Source organism: Schistocerca gregaria, chromosome X (assembly GCF_023897955.1).
Source record: "Schistocerca gregaria isolate iqSchGreg1 chromosome X, iqSchGreg1.2, whole genome shotgun sequence".
In the NCBI taxonomy this organism is placed as follows: domain Eukaryota; kingdom Metazoa; phylum Arthropoda; class Insecta; order Orthoptera; family Acrididae; genus Schistocerca; species Schistocerca gregaria.
In genome coordinates this window covers 3,981,102-4,000,281 of record NC_064931.1, presented here as the reverse complement: position 1 = coordinate 4,000,281, position 19,180 = coordinate 3,981,102, and positions in this window count along the sequence as shown.

Below are 19,180 nucleotides of genomic sequence, written 5' to 3'. Positions count from 1 at the left end.
TCTGTGTTTCATCAACACTCTGGTCTTCCACAGATTACAGAACGCCACCAGATGTGTATCGGAGACTACTACTGTTCTTCCAGGGAACGATCAAAGCGTAGACTATTTGAGACATTACTCCCATGGAAGAAAGTGCGCATGGTGACTGTTATATTCAATCCCGATGCTATTTCTGTGTTTCATCATTACTCTGATATTCCACAGATTACAGAATGCCACCAGGTGTGCGTCGGAAATTACTACTGGTCTTCCAGGGGACGATCAAAGCGTAGACTGTTTGAGGCATTACTCCCATTGAGGAAAGTGCGAATATTGACTGTTGTATTCAATCCCGATGCAATTTCTGTGTTTCATCAACACTCTGTTAGTCCACAGATTACAGAATGCCACCAGGTGTGCATCGGAGACTACTACTGGTCTTCCAGGGAACGATCAAAGCGTAGACTGTTTGAGACATTACTCCCATGGAGGAAAGTGCGCATGGTGACTGTAGTATTGAATCCCGATGCTATTTCTGTGTTTCATCAACGCTCTGATAGTCCACATATTACAGAATGCCACCAGATGTGCATCGGAAACTACTACTGGTCTTCCAGGGGACGATCAAAGCGTAGACTGTTTGAGACATTACTTCTATGGAGGAAAGTGCGAATATTGACTGTTGTATTCGATCCCGATGACATTTCTGTGTTTCATCAACACTCTGTTAGTCCACAGATTACAGAATGCCACCAAGTGTGCATCGGAGACTACTACTGGTCTTCCAGGGAACGATCAAAGCGTAGCCTGTTTGAGACATTACTCCCATGGAGGAAAGTGCGCATGGTAACTGTTGTATTCAATCCCGATGCTATTTCTGTGTTTCATCAACACTCTGATAGTACACAGATTACAGAATGCCACCAGATGTTCATCGAAAAAATTACTAGTGGTATTCCAGGGAAGGATCAAAGCGTAGACTGTTGAGATATCACTCCCGTGGAGGAAAGTGTGCATGGTGACTGTTGTATTCAAACCCGATGCAATTTCTGTGTTTCATCAACACTCTCACAGTCCACAGATTACAGAATGCCACCAGATGTGCATCGGAAACTACTACTGGTCTTCCAGGGAACGATCAAAGCGTAGACTGTTTGAGACATTACTCCCATGGAGGAAAGTGCGCATGGTGACTGTTGTATTCAATCCCGATGCAATTTCTGTGTTTCATCAACACTCTGATAGTCCACAGATTACAGAATGCCACCAGATGTGCATCGGAAACTACTACTGGTCTTCCAGGGAACGATCAAAGCGTAGACTGTTTGAGACATACTCCCATGGAGGTAAGTGCGCATGGTGACTGTTGTATTCAATCCCGATGCTATTTCTGTGTTTCACCAACACTCTGATAGTCCACAGATTACAGTATGCCACCAGATGTGCATCGGAAATTATTACTGGTCTTCCAGGGAACGATCAAAGCGTAGACGCTTTGAGATATTACTCAAATGGAGGAAAGTGCGAGTATTCACTGTTGTATTCAATCCCGTTGCAATTTCTGTGTTTCATCAACACTCTGGTAGTCCACAGATTACAGAACGCCACCAGATGTGTATCGGAGACTACTACTGGTCTTCCAGGGAACGATCAAACGTAGACTATTTGAGACATTACTCCCATGGAAGAAAGTGCGCATGGTGACTGTTGTATTCAATCCCGATGCTATTTCTGTGTTTCATCATTACTCTGATATTCCACAGATTACAGAATGCCACCAGGTGTGCCTTCGGAAATTACTACTGGTCTTCCAGGGGACGATCAAAGCGTAGACTGTTTGAGGCATTACTCCCATTGAGGAAAGTGCGAATATTGACTGTTGTATTCAATCCCGATGCAATTTCTGTGTTTCATCAACACTCTGTTAGTCCACAGATTACAGAATGCCGCCAGGTGTGCATCGGAGACTACTATTGGTCTTCCAGGGAACGATCAAAGCGTAGACTGTTTGAGACATTACTCCCATGGAGGAAAGTGCGCATGGTGACTGTTGTATTGAATCCCGATGCTATTTCTGTGTTTCATCAACGCTCTGATAGTCCACAGATTACAGAATGCCACCAGATGTGCATCGGAAACTACTACTGGTCTTCCAGGGGACGACCAAAGCGTAGACTGTTTGAGACATTACTTCTATGGAGGAAAGTGCGAATATTGACTGTTGTATTCAATCCCGATGACATTTCTGTGTTTCATCAACACTCTGTTAGTCCACAGATTACAGAATGCCACCAAGTGTGCATCGGAGACTACTACTGGTCTTCCAGGGAACGATCAAAGCGTAGACTGTTTGAGACATTACTCCCATGGAGGAAAGTGCGCATGGTAACTGTTGTATTCAATCCCGATGCTATTTCTGTGTTTCATCAACACTCTGATAGTACACAGATTACAGAATGCCACCAGATGTGCATCGAAAAAATTACTAGTGGTATTCCAGGGAAGGATCAATGCGTAGACTGTTGAGATATCACTCCCGTGGAGGAAAGTGTGCATGGTGACTGTTGTATTCAAACCCGATGCAATTTCTGTGTTTCATCAACACTCTCACAGTCCACAGATTACAGAATGCCACCAGATGTGCATCGGAAACTACTACTGGTCTTCCAGGGAACGATCAAAGCGTAGACTGTTTGAGACATTACTCCCATGGAGGAAAGTGCGCATGGTGACTGTTGTATTCAATCCCGATGCAATTTCTGTGTTTCATCAACAGTCTGATAGTCCACAGATTACAGAATGCCACCAGATGTGCATCGGAAACTACTACTGGTCTTCCAGGGAACGATCAAAGGGTAGACTGTTTGAGACATACTCCCATGGAGGTAAGTCCGCATGGTGACTGTTGTATTCAATCCCGATGCTATTTCTGTGTTTCACCAACACTCTGATAGTCCACAGATCACAGTATGCCACCAGATGTGCATCGGAAATTATTACTGGTCTTCCAGGGAACGATCAAAGCGTAGACCCTTTGAGATATTACTCAATTGGAGGAAAGTGCGAGTATTCACTGTTGTATTCAATCCCGTTGCAATTTCTGTGTTTCATCAACACTCTGGTAGTCCATAGATTACAGAACGCCACGAGATGTGTATCGGAGACTACTACTGGTCTTCCAGGGAACGATCAAAGCGTAGACTATTTGAGACATTACTCCCATGGAAGAAAGTGCGCATGGCGACTGTTGTATTCAATCCCGATGCTATTTCTGTGTTTCATCATTACTCTGATATTCCACAGATTACAGAATGCCACCAGGTGTGCGTCGGAAATTACTACTGGTCTTCCAGGGGACGATCAAAGCGTAGACTGTTTGAGGCATTACTCCCATTGAGGAAAGTTCGAATATTGACTGTTGTATTCAATCCCGATGCAATTTCTGTGTTTCATCAACACTCTGTTAGTCCACAGATTACAGAATGCCACCAGGTGTGCATCGGAGACTACTACTGGTCTTCCAGGGAACGATCAAAGCGTAGACTGTTTGAGACATTACTCCCATGGAGGAAAGTGCGCATGGTGACTGTTGTATTGAATCCCGATGCTATTTCTGTGTTTCAGCAACGCTCTGATAGTCCACAGATTACAGAATGCCACCAGGTGTGCGTCGGAAATTACTACTGGTCTTCCAGGGGACGATCAAAGCGTAGACTGTTTGAGGCATTACTCCCATTGAGGAAAGTGCGAATATTGACTGTTTTATTCAATCCCGATGACATTTCTGTGTTTCATCAACACTCTGTTAGTCCACAGATTACAGAATGCCACCAAGTGTGCATCGGAGACTACTACTGGTCTTCCAGGGAACGATCAAAGCGTAGACTGTTTGAGACATTACTCCCATGGAGGACAGTGCGCATGGTAACTGTTGTATTCAATCCCGATGCAATTTCTGTGTTTCATCAACACTCTGTTAGTCCACAGATTACAGAATGCCACCAGGTGTGCATCGGAGACTACTACTGGTCTTCCAGGGAACGATCAAAGCGTAGACTGTTTGAGACATTACTCCCATGGAGGAAAGTGCGCATGGTGACTGTTGTATTGAATCCCGATGCTATTTCTGTGTTTCAGCAACGCTCTGATAGTCCACAGATTACAGAATGCCACCAGATGTGCATCGGAAACTACTACTGGTCTTCCAGGGAACGATCAAAGCGTAGACTGTTTGAGACATACTCCCATGGAGGTAAGTGCGCATGGTGACTGTTGTATTCAATCCCGATGCAATTTCTGTGTTTCATCAACACTCTGATAGTCCACAGATTACAGAATGCCTCCAGATGTGCATCGGAAACTACTACTGGTCAACCAATGAACGATCCAATCGTGGACTGTTTGAGACATTACTCCCATGGAGGAAAGTGCGCATGATGTCTGTTGTATTCAATCCCGATGGAATTTCTGTGTTTCATCAACACTCTGATAGTCCATAGATTACAGAATGCCATCAGATGTGCATCGGAAACTACTACTGGTCTTTCAGAGAATGATCAAATCGTTGACTGTCTGAGACATTACTCCCATGGAGGAAAGTGCGCATGGTGACTGTTGCATTCAATCCCGATGCTATTTCTGTGTTTCATCATTACTCTGATAGTCCACAGGTTACAGAATGCCACCAGGTGTGCGTCGGAAATTACTACTGGTCTTCCAGGGGACGATCAAAGCGTAGACTGATTGAGACACTACTCATATGGAGGAAAGTGCGAATATTGACTATTGCATTCAATCCCGATGCAATTTCTGTGTTTCATCAACACTCTGTTAGTCCACAGATTACAGAATGCCACCAGGTGTGCATCGGAGACTACTACTGGTCTTTCAGAGAACGATCAAGTCGTAGACTGTCTGGGACATTACTCCCATATAGGAAAGTGCGCATGGTGACTGTTGTATTCAATCCCGATGCTATTTCTGTGTTTCATCATTACTCTGATAGTCCACAGACTACAGAATGCCACCAGGTGTGCGTCGGAAATTACTACTGGTCTTCCAGGGGACGATCAAAGCGTAGACTGTTTCAGACATTACTCCCATTGAGGAAAGTGCGAATATTGACTGTTGTATTCAATCCCGATGCAATTTCTGTGTTTCATCAACACTCTGTTAGTCCACAGATTACAGAATGCCACCAGGTGTGCATCGGAGACTACTACTGGTCTTCCAGGGAACGATCAAAGCGTAGACTGTTTGAGACATTACTCACATGGAGGAAAGTGCGCATGGTGACTGTTGTATTAAATCCCGATGCTATTTCTGTGTTTCATCAACGCTCTGATAGTACACAGATTACAGAATGCCACCAGATGTGCATCGGAAACTACTACTGGTCTTCCAGGGGACGATCAAAGCGTAGACTGTTTGAGACATTACTCCCATGGAGGAAAGTGCGAATATTGACTGTTGTATTCAATCCCGATGACATTTCTGTGTTTCATCAACACTCTGTTAGTCCACAGATTAGAGAATGACACCAAGTGTGCATCGGAGACTACTACTGGTCTTCCAGGGAACGATCAAAACGTAGACTGTTTGTGACATTACTCCCATGGAGGAAAGTGCGCATGGTGACTGTTGTATTCAATCCCGATGCAATTTCTGTGTTTCATCAACACTCTGATAGTCCACAGATTACAGAATGCCACCAGATGTGCATCGGAAACTACTACTGGTCTTCCAGGGAACGATCAAAGCGTAGACTGTTTGAGACATACTCCCATGGAGGTAAGTGCGCATGGTGACTGTTGTATTCAATCCCGATGCTATATCTGTGTTTCACCAACACTCTGATAGTCCACAGATAACAGTATGCCACCAGATGTGCATCGTAAATTACTACTGGTCTTCCAGGGAACGATCAAAGCGTAGACGCATTGAGATATTACTCAAATGGAGGAAAGTGCGAGTATTCACTGTTGTATTCAATCCCGTTGCAATTTCTGTGTTTCATCAACACTCTGTTAGTCCACAGATTACAGAATGCCACCAAGTGTGCATCGGAGACAACTACTGGTCTTCCAGGGAACGATCAAAGCGTAGACTGTTTGAGACATTACTCCCATGGAGGAAAGTGCGCATGGTAACTGTTGTATTCAATCCTGATGCAATTTCTCTGTTTCATCAACACTCTGATAGTACACAGATTACAGAATGCCACTAGATGTGCATCGGAAACTACTAGTGGTATTCCAGGGATGGATCAAAGCGTAGACTGTTGAGATATCACTCCCGTGGAGGAAAGTGTGCATTGTGACTGTTGTATTCAAACCCGATGCAATTTCTGTGTTTCATCAACACTCTCACAGTCCACAGATTACAGAATGCCACCAGATGTGCGTCGGAAATTACTACTGGTCTTCCAGGGGACGATCAAAGCGTAGACTGTTTGAGACATTACTCCCATTGAGGAAAGTGCGAATATTGACTGTTGTATTCAATCCCGATGCAATTTCTGTGTTTCATCAACACTCTGTTAGTCCACAGATTACAGAATGCCACCAGGTGTGCATCGGAGACTACTACTGGTCTTCCAGGGAACGATCAAAGCGTAGACTGTTTGAGACATTACTCCCATGGAGGAAAGTGCGCATGGTGACTGTTGTATTGAATCCCGATGCTATTTCTGTGTTTCATCAACACTCTGTTAGTCCACAGATTACAGAATGCCACCAGGTGTGCATCGGAGACTACTACTGGTCTTTCAGAGAACGATCAAGTCGTAGACTGTCTGAGACATTACTCCCATATAGGAAAGTGCGCATGGTGACTGTTGTATTCAATCCCGATGCTATTTCTGTGTTTCATCATTACTCTGATAGTCCACAGATTACAGTATGCCACCAGGTGTGCGTCGGAAATTACTACTGGTCTTCCAGGGGACGATCAAAGCGTAGACTGTTTGAGACATTACTCCCATTGAGGAAAATGCGAATATTGACTGTTGTATTCAATCCTGATGCAATTTCTGTGTTTCATCAACACTCTGTTAGTCCACAGATTACAGAATGCCACCAGGTGTGCATCGGAGACTACTACTGGTCTTCCAGGGAACGATCAAAGCGTAGACTGTTTGAGACATTACTCCCATGGAGGAAAGTGCGCATGGTGACTGTTGTATTGAATCCCGATGCTATTTCTGTGTTACATCAACACTCTGTTAGTCCACAGATTACAGAATGCCACCAGGTGCGCATCGGAGACTACTACTGGTCTTCCAGGGAACGATCAAAGCGTAGACTGTTTGAGACATTACTCCCATGGAGGAAAGTGCGCATGGTGACTGTTGTATTGAATCCCGATGCTATTTCTGTGTTTCATCAACGCTCTGATAGTCCACAGATTACAGAATGCCACCAGATGTGCATCGGAAACTACTACTGGTCTTCCAGGGGACGATCAAAGCGTAGACTGTTTGAGACATTACTCCCATGGAGGAAAGTGCGAATAGTGACTGTTGTATTCAATCCCGATGACATTTCTGTGTTTCAGCAACACTCTGTTAGTCCACAGATTACAGAATGCCACCAAGTGTGCATCGGAGACTACTACTGGTCTTTCAGGGAACGATCAAAGCGTAGACTGTTTGAGACATTACTCCCATGGAGGAAAGTGCGCATGGTGACTGTTGTATTCAATCCCGATGCAATTTCTGTGTTTCATCAACACTCTGATAGTCCACAGATTACAGAATGCCACCAGATGTGCATCGGAAACTACTACTGGTCTTACAGGGAACGATCAAAGCGTAGACTGTTTGAGACATTACTCCCATGGAGGAAAGTGCGAATAGTGACTGTTGTATTCAATCCCGATGACATTTCTGTGTTTCACCAACACTCTGATAGTCCACAGATTACAGTATGCCACCAGATGTGCATCGGAAATTACTACTGGTCTTCCAGGGAACGATCAAAGCGTAGACGCTTTGAGACATTACTCAAATGGAGGAAAGTGAGAGTATTCACTGTTGTATTCAATCCCGTTGCAATTTCTGTGTTTCATCAACACTCTGGTAGTCCACAGATTACAGAACGCCACCAGATATGTATCGGAGACTACTACTGGTCTTCCAGGGAACGATCAAAGCGTAGAATATTTGAGACATTACTCCCATGGAAGAAGGAGCGCATGGTGACTGTTGTATACAATCCCGATGCAATTTCTGTGTTTCATCAACACTCTGATAGTCCACAGAATACAGAATGCCACCAGATGTGCATCGGAATCTACTACTGGTATTCCAGGCAACGATCAAAGCGTAGACAGTTTGAGATATCACTCACGTGGAGAAAAGTGCACATTGTGACTGTTGTATTTAACCCCGATGCATTTTCTGTGTTTCATCAACACTCTGATAGTCCACAGATTACAGAATGCCACCAGATTTGCATCGGAAACCACTACTGGTCTTCCAGGGAACGATCAACGCGTAGACTGTTTGAGACATTACTCCCAAGGAGGAAAGTGCGCATGGTGACTGTTGTATTCAATCCCGATGCAATTTCTGTGTTTCATCAACACTCTGATAGTCCACATATTACAGAATGCCTCCAGATGTGCATCGGAAATTACTACTGGTATTCCAGGGAACGATCAAAGCGTAGACTGTTTGAGACATTACTCCCATGGAGGAAAGTGCGCATGGTGACTGTTGTATTCAATCCCAATGGAATTTCTGTGTTTCATCAACACTCTGATGGTCCACAGATTACAGAATGCCACCAGATGTGCATCGGAAACTACTGCTGGTCTACCAGGGAACGATCAAAGCGTAGACTGTTTGTGACATTACTCCCATGGAGGAAAGTCCGCATGGTGCCTGTTGTATGCAATCCTGATGCAATTTCTCTGTTTCATTAACAATCTGATAGTCCACAGATTACAGAAAGCCACCAGATGTGCATCGGAAACTACTACTGGTATTCCAGGGAACGATCAAAGCGTACACTGTTTGAGATATCACTCCCGTGGAGGAAAGTGCGCATGGTGACTGTTGTATTTAATCCCGATGCAATTTCTGTGTTTCATCAACACTCTGATAGTCCACAGATTACAGAATGCCTCCAGATGTGCATCGGAAACTATTACTGGTCAACCAATGAACGATCCAATCGTAGACTGTTTGAGACATTACTCCCATGGAGGAAAGTGCGCATGATGACTGTTGTATTCAATCACGATGGAATTTCTGTGTTTCATCAACGCTCTGATAGTCCACAGATTACAGAATGCCATCAGATGTGCATCGGAAACTACTACTGGTCTTTCAGAGAACGATCAAATCGTAGACTGTCTGAGACATTACTCCCATGGAGGAAAGTGCGCATGGTGACTGTTGCATTCAATCCCGATGCTATTTCTGTGTTTCATCATTACTCTGATAGTCCACAGGTTACAGAATGCCACCAGGTGTGCGTCGGAAATTACTAATGGTCTTACAGGGGACGATCAAAGCGTAGACTGATTGAGACATTACTCCCATGGAGGAAAGTGCGAATATTGACTATTGCATTCAATCCCGATGCAATTTCTGTGTTTCATCAACACTCTGTTAGTCCACAGATTACAGAATGCCACCAGGTGTGCATCGGAGACTACTACTGGTCTTCCAGGGAACGATCAAAGCGTAGACTGTTTGAGACATTACTCCCATGGATGAAAGTGGGCATGGTGACTGTTGTATTCAATCCCGATGCAATTTCTGTGTTTCATCAACACTGAGATAGTCCACAGATTACAGAATGCCTCCAGATGTGCATCGGAAACTACTACTGGTCTTCCAAGAACGATCAAAGCGTACACTGTTTGAGACATTACTCCCATGCAGGAAAGTGCGCATGGTGAATGTTGTATTCAATCCCGATGCAATTTCTGTGTTTCATCAACACTCTGAAAGTCCACAGATTACAGAATGCCACCAGATGGGCATCGGAAACTACTACTGGTCTTCCTGGAAACGATCCAAACGAAGACTGTATTACACTATACTCCCATGTAGGAAAGGGCGGATTGTGACTGATGTATTCACTCCCGATGCAATTTCTGTGTTTCATCAACACTTTAAAGGTCCACAGATTACAGAATGCCTATAGATGTGCATCGGAAACTACTACTGGTATTCCAGGGAACGATCAAAGCGTAGACTGTTTCAGATATTACTCCGAGGGAGAAAAGCGCGGATGGTGACTGTTGTATTGAATCGCGATGCAATTTCTGTGTTTCATCAACACTCTGATAGTCCACATATTACAGAATGCCTCCAAATGTGCATCGGAAATTACTACTGGTCTTCCAGGGAACGATCAAAGCGTAGACTGTTTGAGACATTACTCCCATGGAAGAAAGTGCGCATGGTGACTGTTGTATTCAATCCCGATGCAATTTCTGTGTTTCATCAACACTCTGATAGTCCACAGATTACAGAATGCCACCAGGTGTGCGTCGGAAATTACTACTGGTCTTCCAGGGGACTATCAAAGCGTAGACTGTTTGAGACATTACTCCCATTGAGGAAAGTGCGAATATTGACTGGTGTATTCAATCCCGATGCAATTTCTGTGTTTCTTCAACACTCTGTTAGTCCACAGATTACAGAATGCCACCAGGTGTGCATCGGAGACTACCACTGGTCTTCCAGGGAACGATCAAAGCGTAGACTGTTTGAGACATTACTCCCATGGAGGAAAGTGCGCATGGTGACTGTTGTATTGAATCCCGATGCTATTTCTGTGTTTCATCAACGCTCTGATAGTCCACAGATTACAGAATGCCTCCAGATGTGCATCGGAAACTACTACTGGTCATCCAGGGGACGATCAAAGCGTAGACTCTTTGAGACATTACTCCCATGGAGGAGAGTGCGAATATTGACTGTTGTATTCAATCCCGATGAAATTTCTGTGTTTCATCAACACTCTGTTAGTCAACAGATTACAGAATGCCACCAGGTGTGCATCGGAGACTACTACTGGTCTTCCAGGGAACGATCAAAGCGTAGACTGTTTGAGACATTACTCCCATGGAGGAAAGTGGGCATGGTCACTGTTGTATTTAATCCCGATGCTATTTCTGTGTTTCATCAACACTGTGATAGTACACAGATTACAGAATGCCACCAGATGTGCATCGGAAACTACTAGTGGTATTCCAGGGAAGGATCAAAGCGTAGACTGTTTGAGATATCACTCCCGTGGAGGAAAGTGTGCATGGTGACTGTTGTATTCAAACCCGATGCAATTTCTGTGTTACATCAACACTCTCACAGTCCACAGATTACAGAATGCCACCAGATGTGCATCGGAAACTACTACTGGCCTTCCAGGGAACGATCAAAGCGTAGACTGTTTGAGACATTACTCCCATGGAGGAAAGGGCGCATGGTGAATGTTGTATTCATTCCCGATGCAATTTCTGTGTTTCATCAACACTCTGATAGTCCACAGATTACAGAATGCCACCAGATGTTCATCGGAAACTACTACTGGTCTTCCAGGGAACGATGAAAGCGTAGACTGTTTGAGACATTACTCCCATGGAGGTAAGTGCGCATGGTGACTGTTGTATTCAATCCCGATGCTATTTCTGTGTTTCACCAACACTCTGATAGTCCACAGATTACAGAATGCCACCAGAAGTGCATCGGAAATTACTACTGGTCTTCCAAGGAACGATCAAAGCGTAGACTATTTGAGACATTACTCCCATGGAAGAAAGTGCGCGTGGTGACTGTTGTATTTAATCCCGATGCATTTTCTGTGTTTCATCAACACTCTGATAGTCCACAGATTACAGAATGCCACCAGATTTGCATCGGATACCACTACTGGTCTTCCAGGGAACGACCAACGCGTAGACTGTTTGAGACATTACTCCCATGGAGGAAAGTGCGCATGGTGACTGTTGTATTCAATCCCGATGCAATATCTGTGTATCATCAACACTCTGATAGTCCACAGATTACAGAATGCCACCAGATGTGCATCGGAAACTACTACTGGTCTTCCAGGGAACGATCAAAGCGTAGACTGTTTGAGACATTACTCCCATGGAGGAAAGTGCGCATGGTGTCAGTTGTATGCAATCCCGATGGAATTTCTGTGTTTCATCAACACTCTGATAGTCCATAGATTACAGAATGCCTCCAGATGTGCATCGAAAACTACTACTAGTCTTCCAGGAACAATCAAAACGTAGACTGTTTGAAACATTACTCCCATGGAGAAAAGTGCGCATGGTGACTGTTGTATTCAATCTCGATGCAATTTCTGACTTTCATCAACTCTCTGATAGTCCACAGACTACAGGTTGCCTCCAAATGTGCATCGGAAAGTACTACTCGTCTTCCTGGGAACGATCAAAGCGTATACTGTTTCAGACGTTACTCCCATGGAGGAAAGTGCGGATTATGACTATTCTATTCACTCCCGATGCAATTTCTGTGTTTCATCAACATTTTGAAAGTCCACAGATTACAGAATGCTTCCAGATGTGCATCGGAAACTACTACTGGTCTTCCAGGGAACGATCAAAACATAGGCTGTTTCAGACATTACTCCCGTATAGGAAAGTTCACATGGTGACTGTTGTATTCAATCCCGATGCAACTTCTGTGTTTCATCAACACTCTGATAGTCCATAGATTACAGAATGCCACCAGATGTGCATCGGAAACTACTACTGGTATTCCAGGAACGATCAAAGCGTAGACTGTTTGATACATGACTCCCATGGAGGAAAGTGCGCATGGTGACTGTTGTATTCAATCCCGATGCAATTTCTGTGTTTCATCAACACTCTGATAGTCCACAGATTACAAAATGCCACCAGATGTGCATCGGAAACTGCTACTGGTCTTCCAGGGAACGATCAAATCGTATACTGTTTGAGACATTACTCCCATCGAGGAAAGTGCGCATGGTGAATGTTGCATTCAATCCCGATGCAATTTCGGTGCTTCATCAACACTCTGTTAGTCCACAGATTACAGAATGCCACCAGGTGTGCATCGGAGACTACTACTGGTCTTTCAGAGAACGATCAAGTCGTAGACTGTCTGAGACATTACTCCCATATAGGAAAGTGCGCATGGTGACTGTTGTATTCAATCCCGATGCTATTTCTGTGTTTCATCATTACACTGATAGTCCACAGATTACAGTATGCCACCAGGTGTGCGTCGGAAATTACTACTGGTCTTCCAGGGGACGATCAAAGCGTAGACTGTTTGAGACATTACTCCCATTGAGGAAAGTGCGAATATTGACTGTTGTATTCAATCCCGATGCAATTTCTGTGTTTCATCAACACTCTGTTAGTCCACAGATTACAGAATGCCACCAGGTGTGCATCGGAGACTACTACTGGTCTTCCAGGGAACGATCAAAGCGTAGACTGTTTGAGACATTACTCCCATGGAGGAAAGTGCGCATGGTGACTGTTGTATTGAATCCCGATGCTATTTCTGTGTTTCATCAACGCTCTGATAGTCCACAGATTACAGAATGCCACCAGATGTGCATCGGAAACTACTACTGGTCTTCCAGGGGACGATCAAAGCGTAGACTGTTTGAGACATTACTCCCATGGAGGAAAGTGCGAATATCGACTGTTGTATTCAATCCCGATGACATTTCTGTGTTTCATCAACACTCTGTTAGTCCACAGATTACAGAATGCCACCAAGTGTGCATCGGAGACTACTACTGGTCTTCCAGGGAACGATCAAAGCGTAGACTGTTTGAGACATTACTCCCATGGAGGAAAGTGCGCATGGTGACTGTTGTATTCAATCCCGATGCAATTTCTGTGTTTCATCAACACTCTGATAGTCCACAGATTACAGAATGCCACCAGATGTGCATCGGAAACTACTACTGGTCTTACAATGAACGATCAAAGCGTAGACTGTTTGAGACATACTCCCATGGAGGTAAGTGCGCATGGTGACTGTTGTATTCAATCCCGATGCTATTTCTGTGTTTCACCAACACTCTGATAGTCCACAGATTACAGTATGCCACCAGATGTGCATCGGAAATTACTACTGGTCTTCCAGGGAACGATGAAAGCGTAGACGCTTTGAGACATTACTCAAATGGAGGAAAGTGCGAGTATTCACTGTTGTATTCAATCCCGTTGCAATTTCTGTGTTTCATCAACACTCTGGTAGTCCACAGATTACAGAACGCCACCAGATATGTATCGGAGACTACTACTGGTCTTCCAGGGAACGATCAAAGCGTAGACTATTTGAGACATTACTCCCATGGAAGAAGGAGCGCATGGTGACTGTTGTATTCAATCCCGATGCAATTTCTGTGTTTCATCAACACTCTGATAGTCCACAGATTACAGAATGCCACCAGATGTGCATCGGAATCTACTACTGGTATTCCAGGGAACGATCAAAGCGTAGACAGTTTGAAATATCACTCACGTGGAGAAAAGTGCACATTGTGACTGTTGTATTTAACCCCGATGCATTTTCTGTGTTTCATCAACACTCTGATAGTCCACAGATTACAGAATGCCACCAGATTTGCATCGGAAACCACTACTGGTCTTCCAGGGAACGATCAACGCGTAGACTGTTTGAGACATTACTCCCAAGGAGGAAAGTGCGCATGGTGACTGTTGTATTCAATCCCGATGCAATTTCTGTGTTTCATCAACACTCTGATAGTCCACATATTACAGAATGCCTCCAGATGTGCATCGGAAATTACTACTGGTATTCCAGGGAACGATCAAAGCGTAGACTGTTTGAGACATTACTCCCATGGAGGAAAGTGCGCATGGTGACTGTTGTATTCAATCCCAATGGAATTTCTGTGTTTCATCAACACTCTGATGGTCCACAGATTACAGAATGCCACCAGATGTGCATCGGAAACTACTGCTGGTCTACCAGGGAACGATCAAAGCGTAGACTGTTTGTGACATTACTCCCATGGAGGAAAGTCCGCATGGTGCCTGTTGTATGCAATCCTGATGCAATTTCTCTGTTTCATTAACAATCTGATAGTCCACAGATTACAGAAAGCCACCAGATGTGCATCGGAAACTACTACTGGTATTCCAGGGAACGATCAAAGCGTACACTGTTTGAGATATCACTCCCGTGGAGGAAAGTGCGCATGGTGACTGTTGTATTCAATCCCGATGCAATTTCTGTGTTTCATCAACACTCTGATAGTCCACAGATTACAGAATGCCTCCAGATGTGCATCGGAAACTACTACTGGTCAACCAATGAACGATCCAATCGTAGACTGTTTGAGACATTACTCCCATGGAGGAAAGTGCGCATGATGACTGTTGTATTCAATCCCGATGGAATTTCTGTGTTTCATCAACGCTCTGATAGTCCACAGATTACAGAATGCTATCAGATGTGCATCGGAAACTACTACTGGTCTTTCAGAGAACGATCAAATCGTAGACTGTCTGAGGCATTACTCCCATGGAGGAAAGTGCGCATGGTGACTGTTGCATTCAATCCCGATGCTATTTCTGTGTTTCATCATTACTCTGATAGTCCAGAGGTTACAGAATGCCACCAGGTGTGCGTCGGAAATTACTAATGGTCTTACAGGGGACGATCAAAGCGCAGACTGATTGAGACATTACTCCCATGGAGGAAAGTGCGAATATTGACTATTGCATTCAATCCCGATGCAATTTCTGTGTTTCATCAACACTCTGTTAGTCCACAGATTACAGAATGCCACCAGGTGTGCATCGGAGACTACTACTGGTCTTCCAGGGAACGATCAAAGCGTAGACTGTTTGAGACATTACTCCCATGGATGAAAGTGGGCATGGTGACTGTTGTATTCAATCCCGATGCAATTTCTGTGTTTCATCAACACTGAGATAGTCCACAGATTACAGAATGCCTCCAGATGTGCATCGGAAACTACTACTGGTCTTCCAAGAACGATCAAAGCGTACACTGTTTGAGACATTACTCCCATGCAGGAAAGTGCGCATGGTGAATGTTGTATTCAATCCCGATGCAATTTCTGTGTTTCATCAACACTCTGAAAGTCCACAGATTACAGAATGCCACCAGATGGGCATCGGAAACTACTACTGGTCTTCCTGGATACGATCCAAACGAAGACTGTATCACACTGTACTCCCATGTAGGAAAGGGCGGATTGTGACTGATGTATTCACTCCCGAAGCAATTTCTGTGTTTCATCAACACTTTAAAGGTCCACAGATTACAGAATGCCTATAGATGTGCATCGGAAACTACTACTGGTATTCCAGGGAACGATCAAAGCGTAGACTGTTTCAGATATTACTCCGAGGGAGAAAAGCGCGGATGGTGACTGTTGTATTGAATCGCGATGCAATTTCTGTGTTTCATCAACACTCTGATAGTCCACATATTACAGAATGCCTCCAAATGTGCATCGGAAATTACTACTGGTCTTCCAGGGAACGATCAAAGCGTAGACTGTTTGAGACATTACTCCCATGGAAGAAAGTGCGCATGGTGACTGTTGTATTCAATCCCGATGCAATTTCTGTGTTTCATCAACACTCTGATAGTCCACAGATTACAGAATGCCACCAGGTGTGCGTCGGAAATTACTACTGGTCTTCCAGGGGACGATCAAAGCGTAGACTGTTTGAGACATTACTCCCATTGAGGAAAGTGCGAATATTGACTGGTGTATTCAATCCCGATGCAATTTCTGTGTTTCATCAACACTCTGTTAGTCCACAGATTACAGAATGCCACCAGGTGTGCATCGGAGACTACCACTGGTCTTCCAGGGAACGATCAAAGCGTAGACTGTTTGAGACATTACTCCCATGGAGGAAAGTGCGCATGGTGACTGTTGTATTGAATCCCGATGCTATTTCTGTGTTTCATCAACGCTCTGATAGTCCACAGATTACAGAATGCCTCCAGATGTGCATCGGAAACTACTACTGGTCTTCCAGGGGACGATCAAAGCGTAGACTCTTTGAGACATAACTCCCATGGAGGAGAGTGCGAATATTGACTGTTGTATTCAATCCCGATGAAATTTCTGTGTTTCATCAACACTCTGTTAGTCCACAGATTACAGAATGCCACCAGGTGTGCATCGGAGACTACTACTGGTCTTCCAGGGAACGATCAAAGCGTAGTCTGTTTGAGGCATTACTCCCATGAAGGAAAGTGGGCATGGTCACTGTTGTATTCAATCCCGATGCTATTTCTGTGTTTCATCAACACTGTGATAGTACACAGATTACAGAATGCCACCAGATGTGCATCAGAAACTACTAGTGGTATTCCAGGGAAGGATCAAAGCGTAGACTGTTTGAGATATCACTCCCGTGGAGGAAAGTGTGCATGGTGACTGTTGTATTCAAACCCGTTGCAATTTCTGTGTTTCATCAACACTCTGATAGTCCACAGATTACAGAATGCCACCAGATGTGCATCGGAATCTACTACTGGTATTCCAGGGAACGATCAAAGCGTAGACAGTTTGAAATATCACTCACGTGGAGAAAAGTGCACATTGTGACTGTTGTATTTAACCCCGATGCATTTTCTGTGTTTCATCAACACTCTGATAGTCCACAGATTACAGAATGCCACCAGATTTGCATCGGAAACCACTACTGGTCTTCCAGGGAACGATCAACGCGTAGACTGTTTGAGACATTACTCCCATGGAGGAAAGTGCGCATGGTGACTGTTGTATTCAATCCCGATGCAATTTCTGTGTTTCATCAACACTCTGATAGTCCACATATTACAGAATGCCTCCAGATGTGCATCGGAAATTACTACTGGTATTCCAGGGAACGATCAAAGCGTAGACTGTTTGAGACATTACTCCCATGGAGGAAAGTGCGCATGGTGACTGTTGTATTCAATCCCAATGGAATTTCTGTGTTTCATCAACACTCTGATGGTCCACAGATTACAGAATGCCACCAGATGTGCATCGGAAACTACTGCTGGTCTACCAGGGAACGATCAAAGCGTAGACTGTTTGTGACATTACTCCCATGGAGGAAAGTCCGCATGGTGCCTGTTGTATGCAATCCTGATGCAATTTCTCTGTTTCATTAACAATCTGATAGTCCACAGATTACAGAAAGCCACCAGATGTGCATCGGAAACTACTACTGGTATTCCAGGGAACGATCAAAGCGTACACTGTTTGAGATATCACTCCCGTGGAGGAAAGTGCGCATGGTGACTGTTGTATTCAATCCCGATGCAATTTCTGTGTTTCATCAACACTCTGATAGTCCACAGATTACAGAATGCCTCCAGATGTGCATCGGAAACTACTACTGGTCAACCAATGAACGATCCAATCGTAGACTGTTTGAGACATTACTCCCATGGAGGAAAGTGCGCATGATGACTGTTGTATTCAATCCCGATGGAATTTCTGTGTTTCATCAACGCTCTGATAGTCCACAGATTACAGAATGCCATCAGATGTGCATCGGAAACTACTACTGGTCTTTCAGAGAACGATCAAATCGTAGACTGTCTGAGGCATTACTCCCATGGAGGAAAGTGCGCATGGTGACTGTTGCATTCAATCCCGATGCTATTTCTGTGTTTCATCATTACTCTGATAGTCCACAGGTTACAGAATGCCACCAGGTGTGCGTCGGAAATTACTAATGGTCTTACAGGGGACGATCAAAGCGCAGACTGATTGAGACATTACTCCCATGGAGGAAGGTGCGAATATTGACTATTGCATTCAATCCCGATGCAATTTCTGTGTTTCATCAACACTCTGTTAGTCCACAGATTACAGAATGCCACCAGGTGTGCATCGGAGACTACTACTGGTCTTCCAGGGAACGATCAAAGCGTAGACTGTTTGAGACATTACTCCCATGGATGAAAGTGGGCATGGTGACTGTTGTATTCAATCCCGATGCAATTTCTGTGTTTCATCAACACTGAGATAGTCCACAGATTACAGAATGCCTCCAGATGTGCATCGGAAACTACTACTGGTCTTCCAAGAACGATCAAAGCGTACACTGTTTGAGACATTACTCCCATGCAGGAAAGTGCGCATGGTGAATGTTGTATTCAATTCCGATGCAATTTCTGTGTTTCATCAACACTCTGAAAGTCCACAGATTA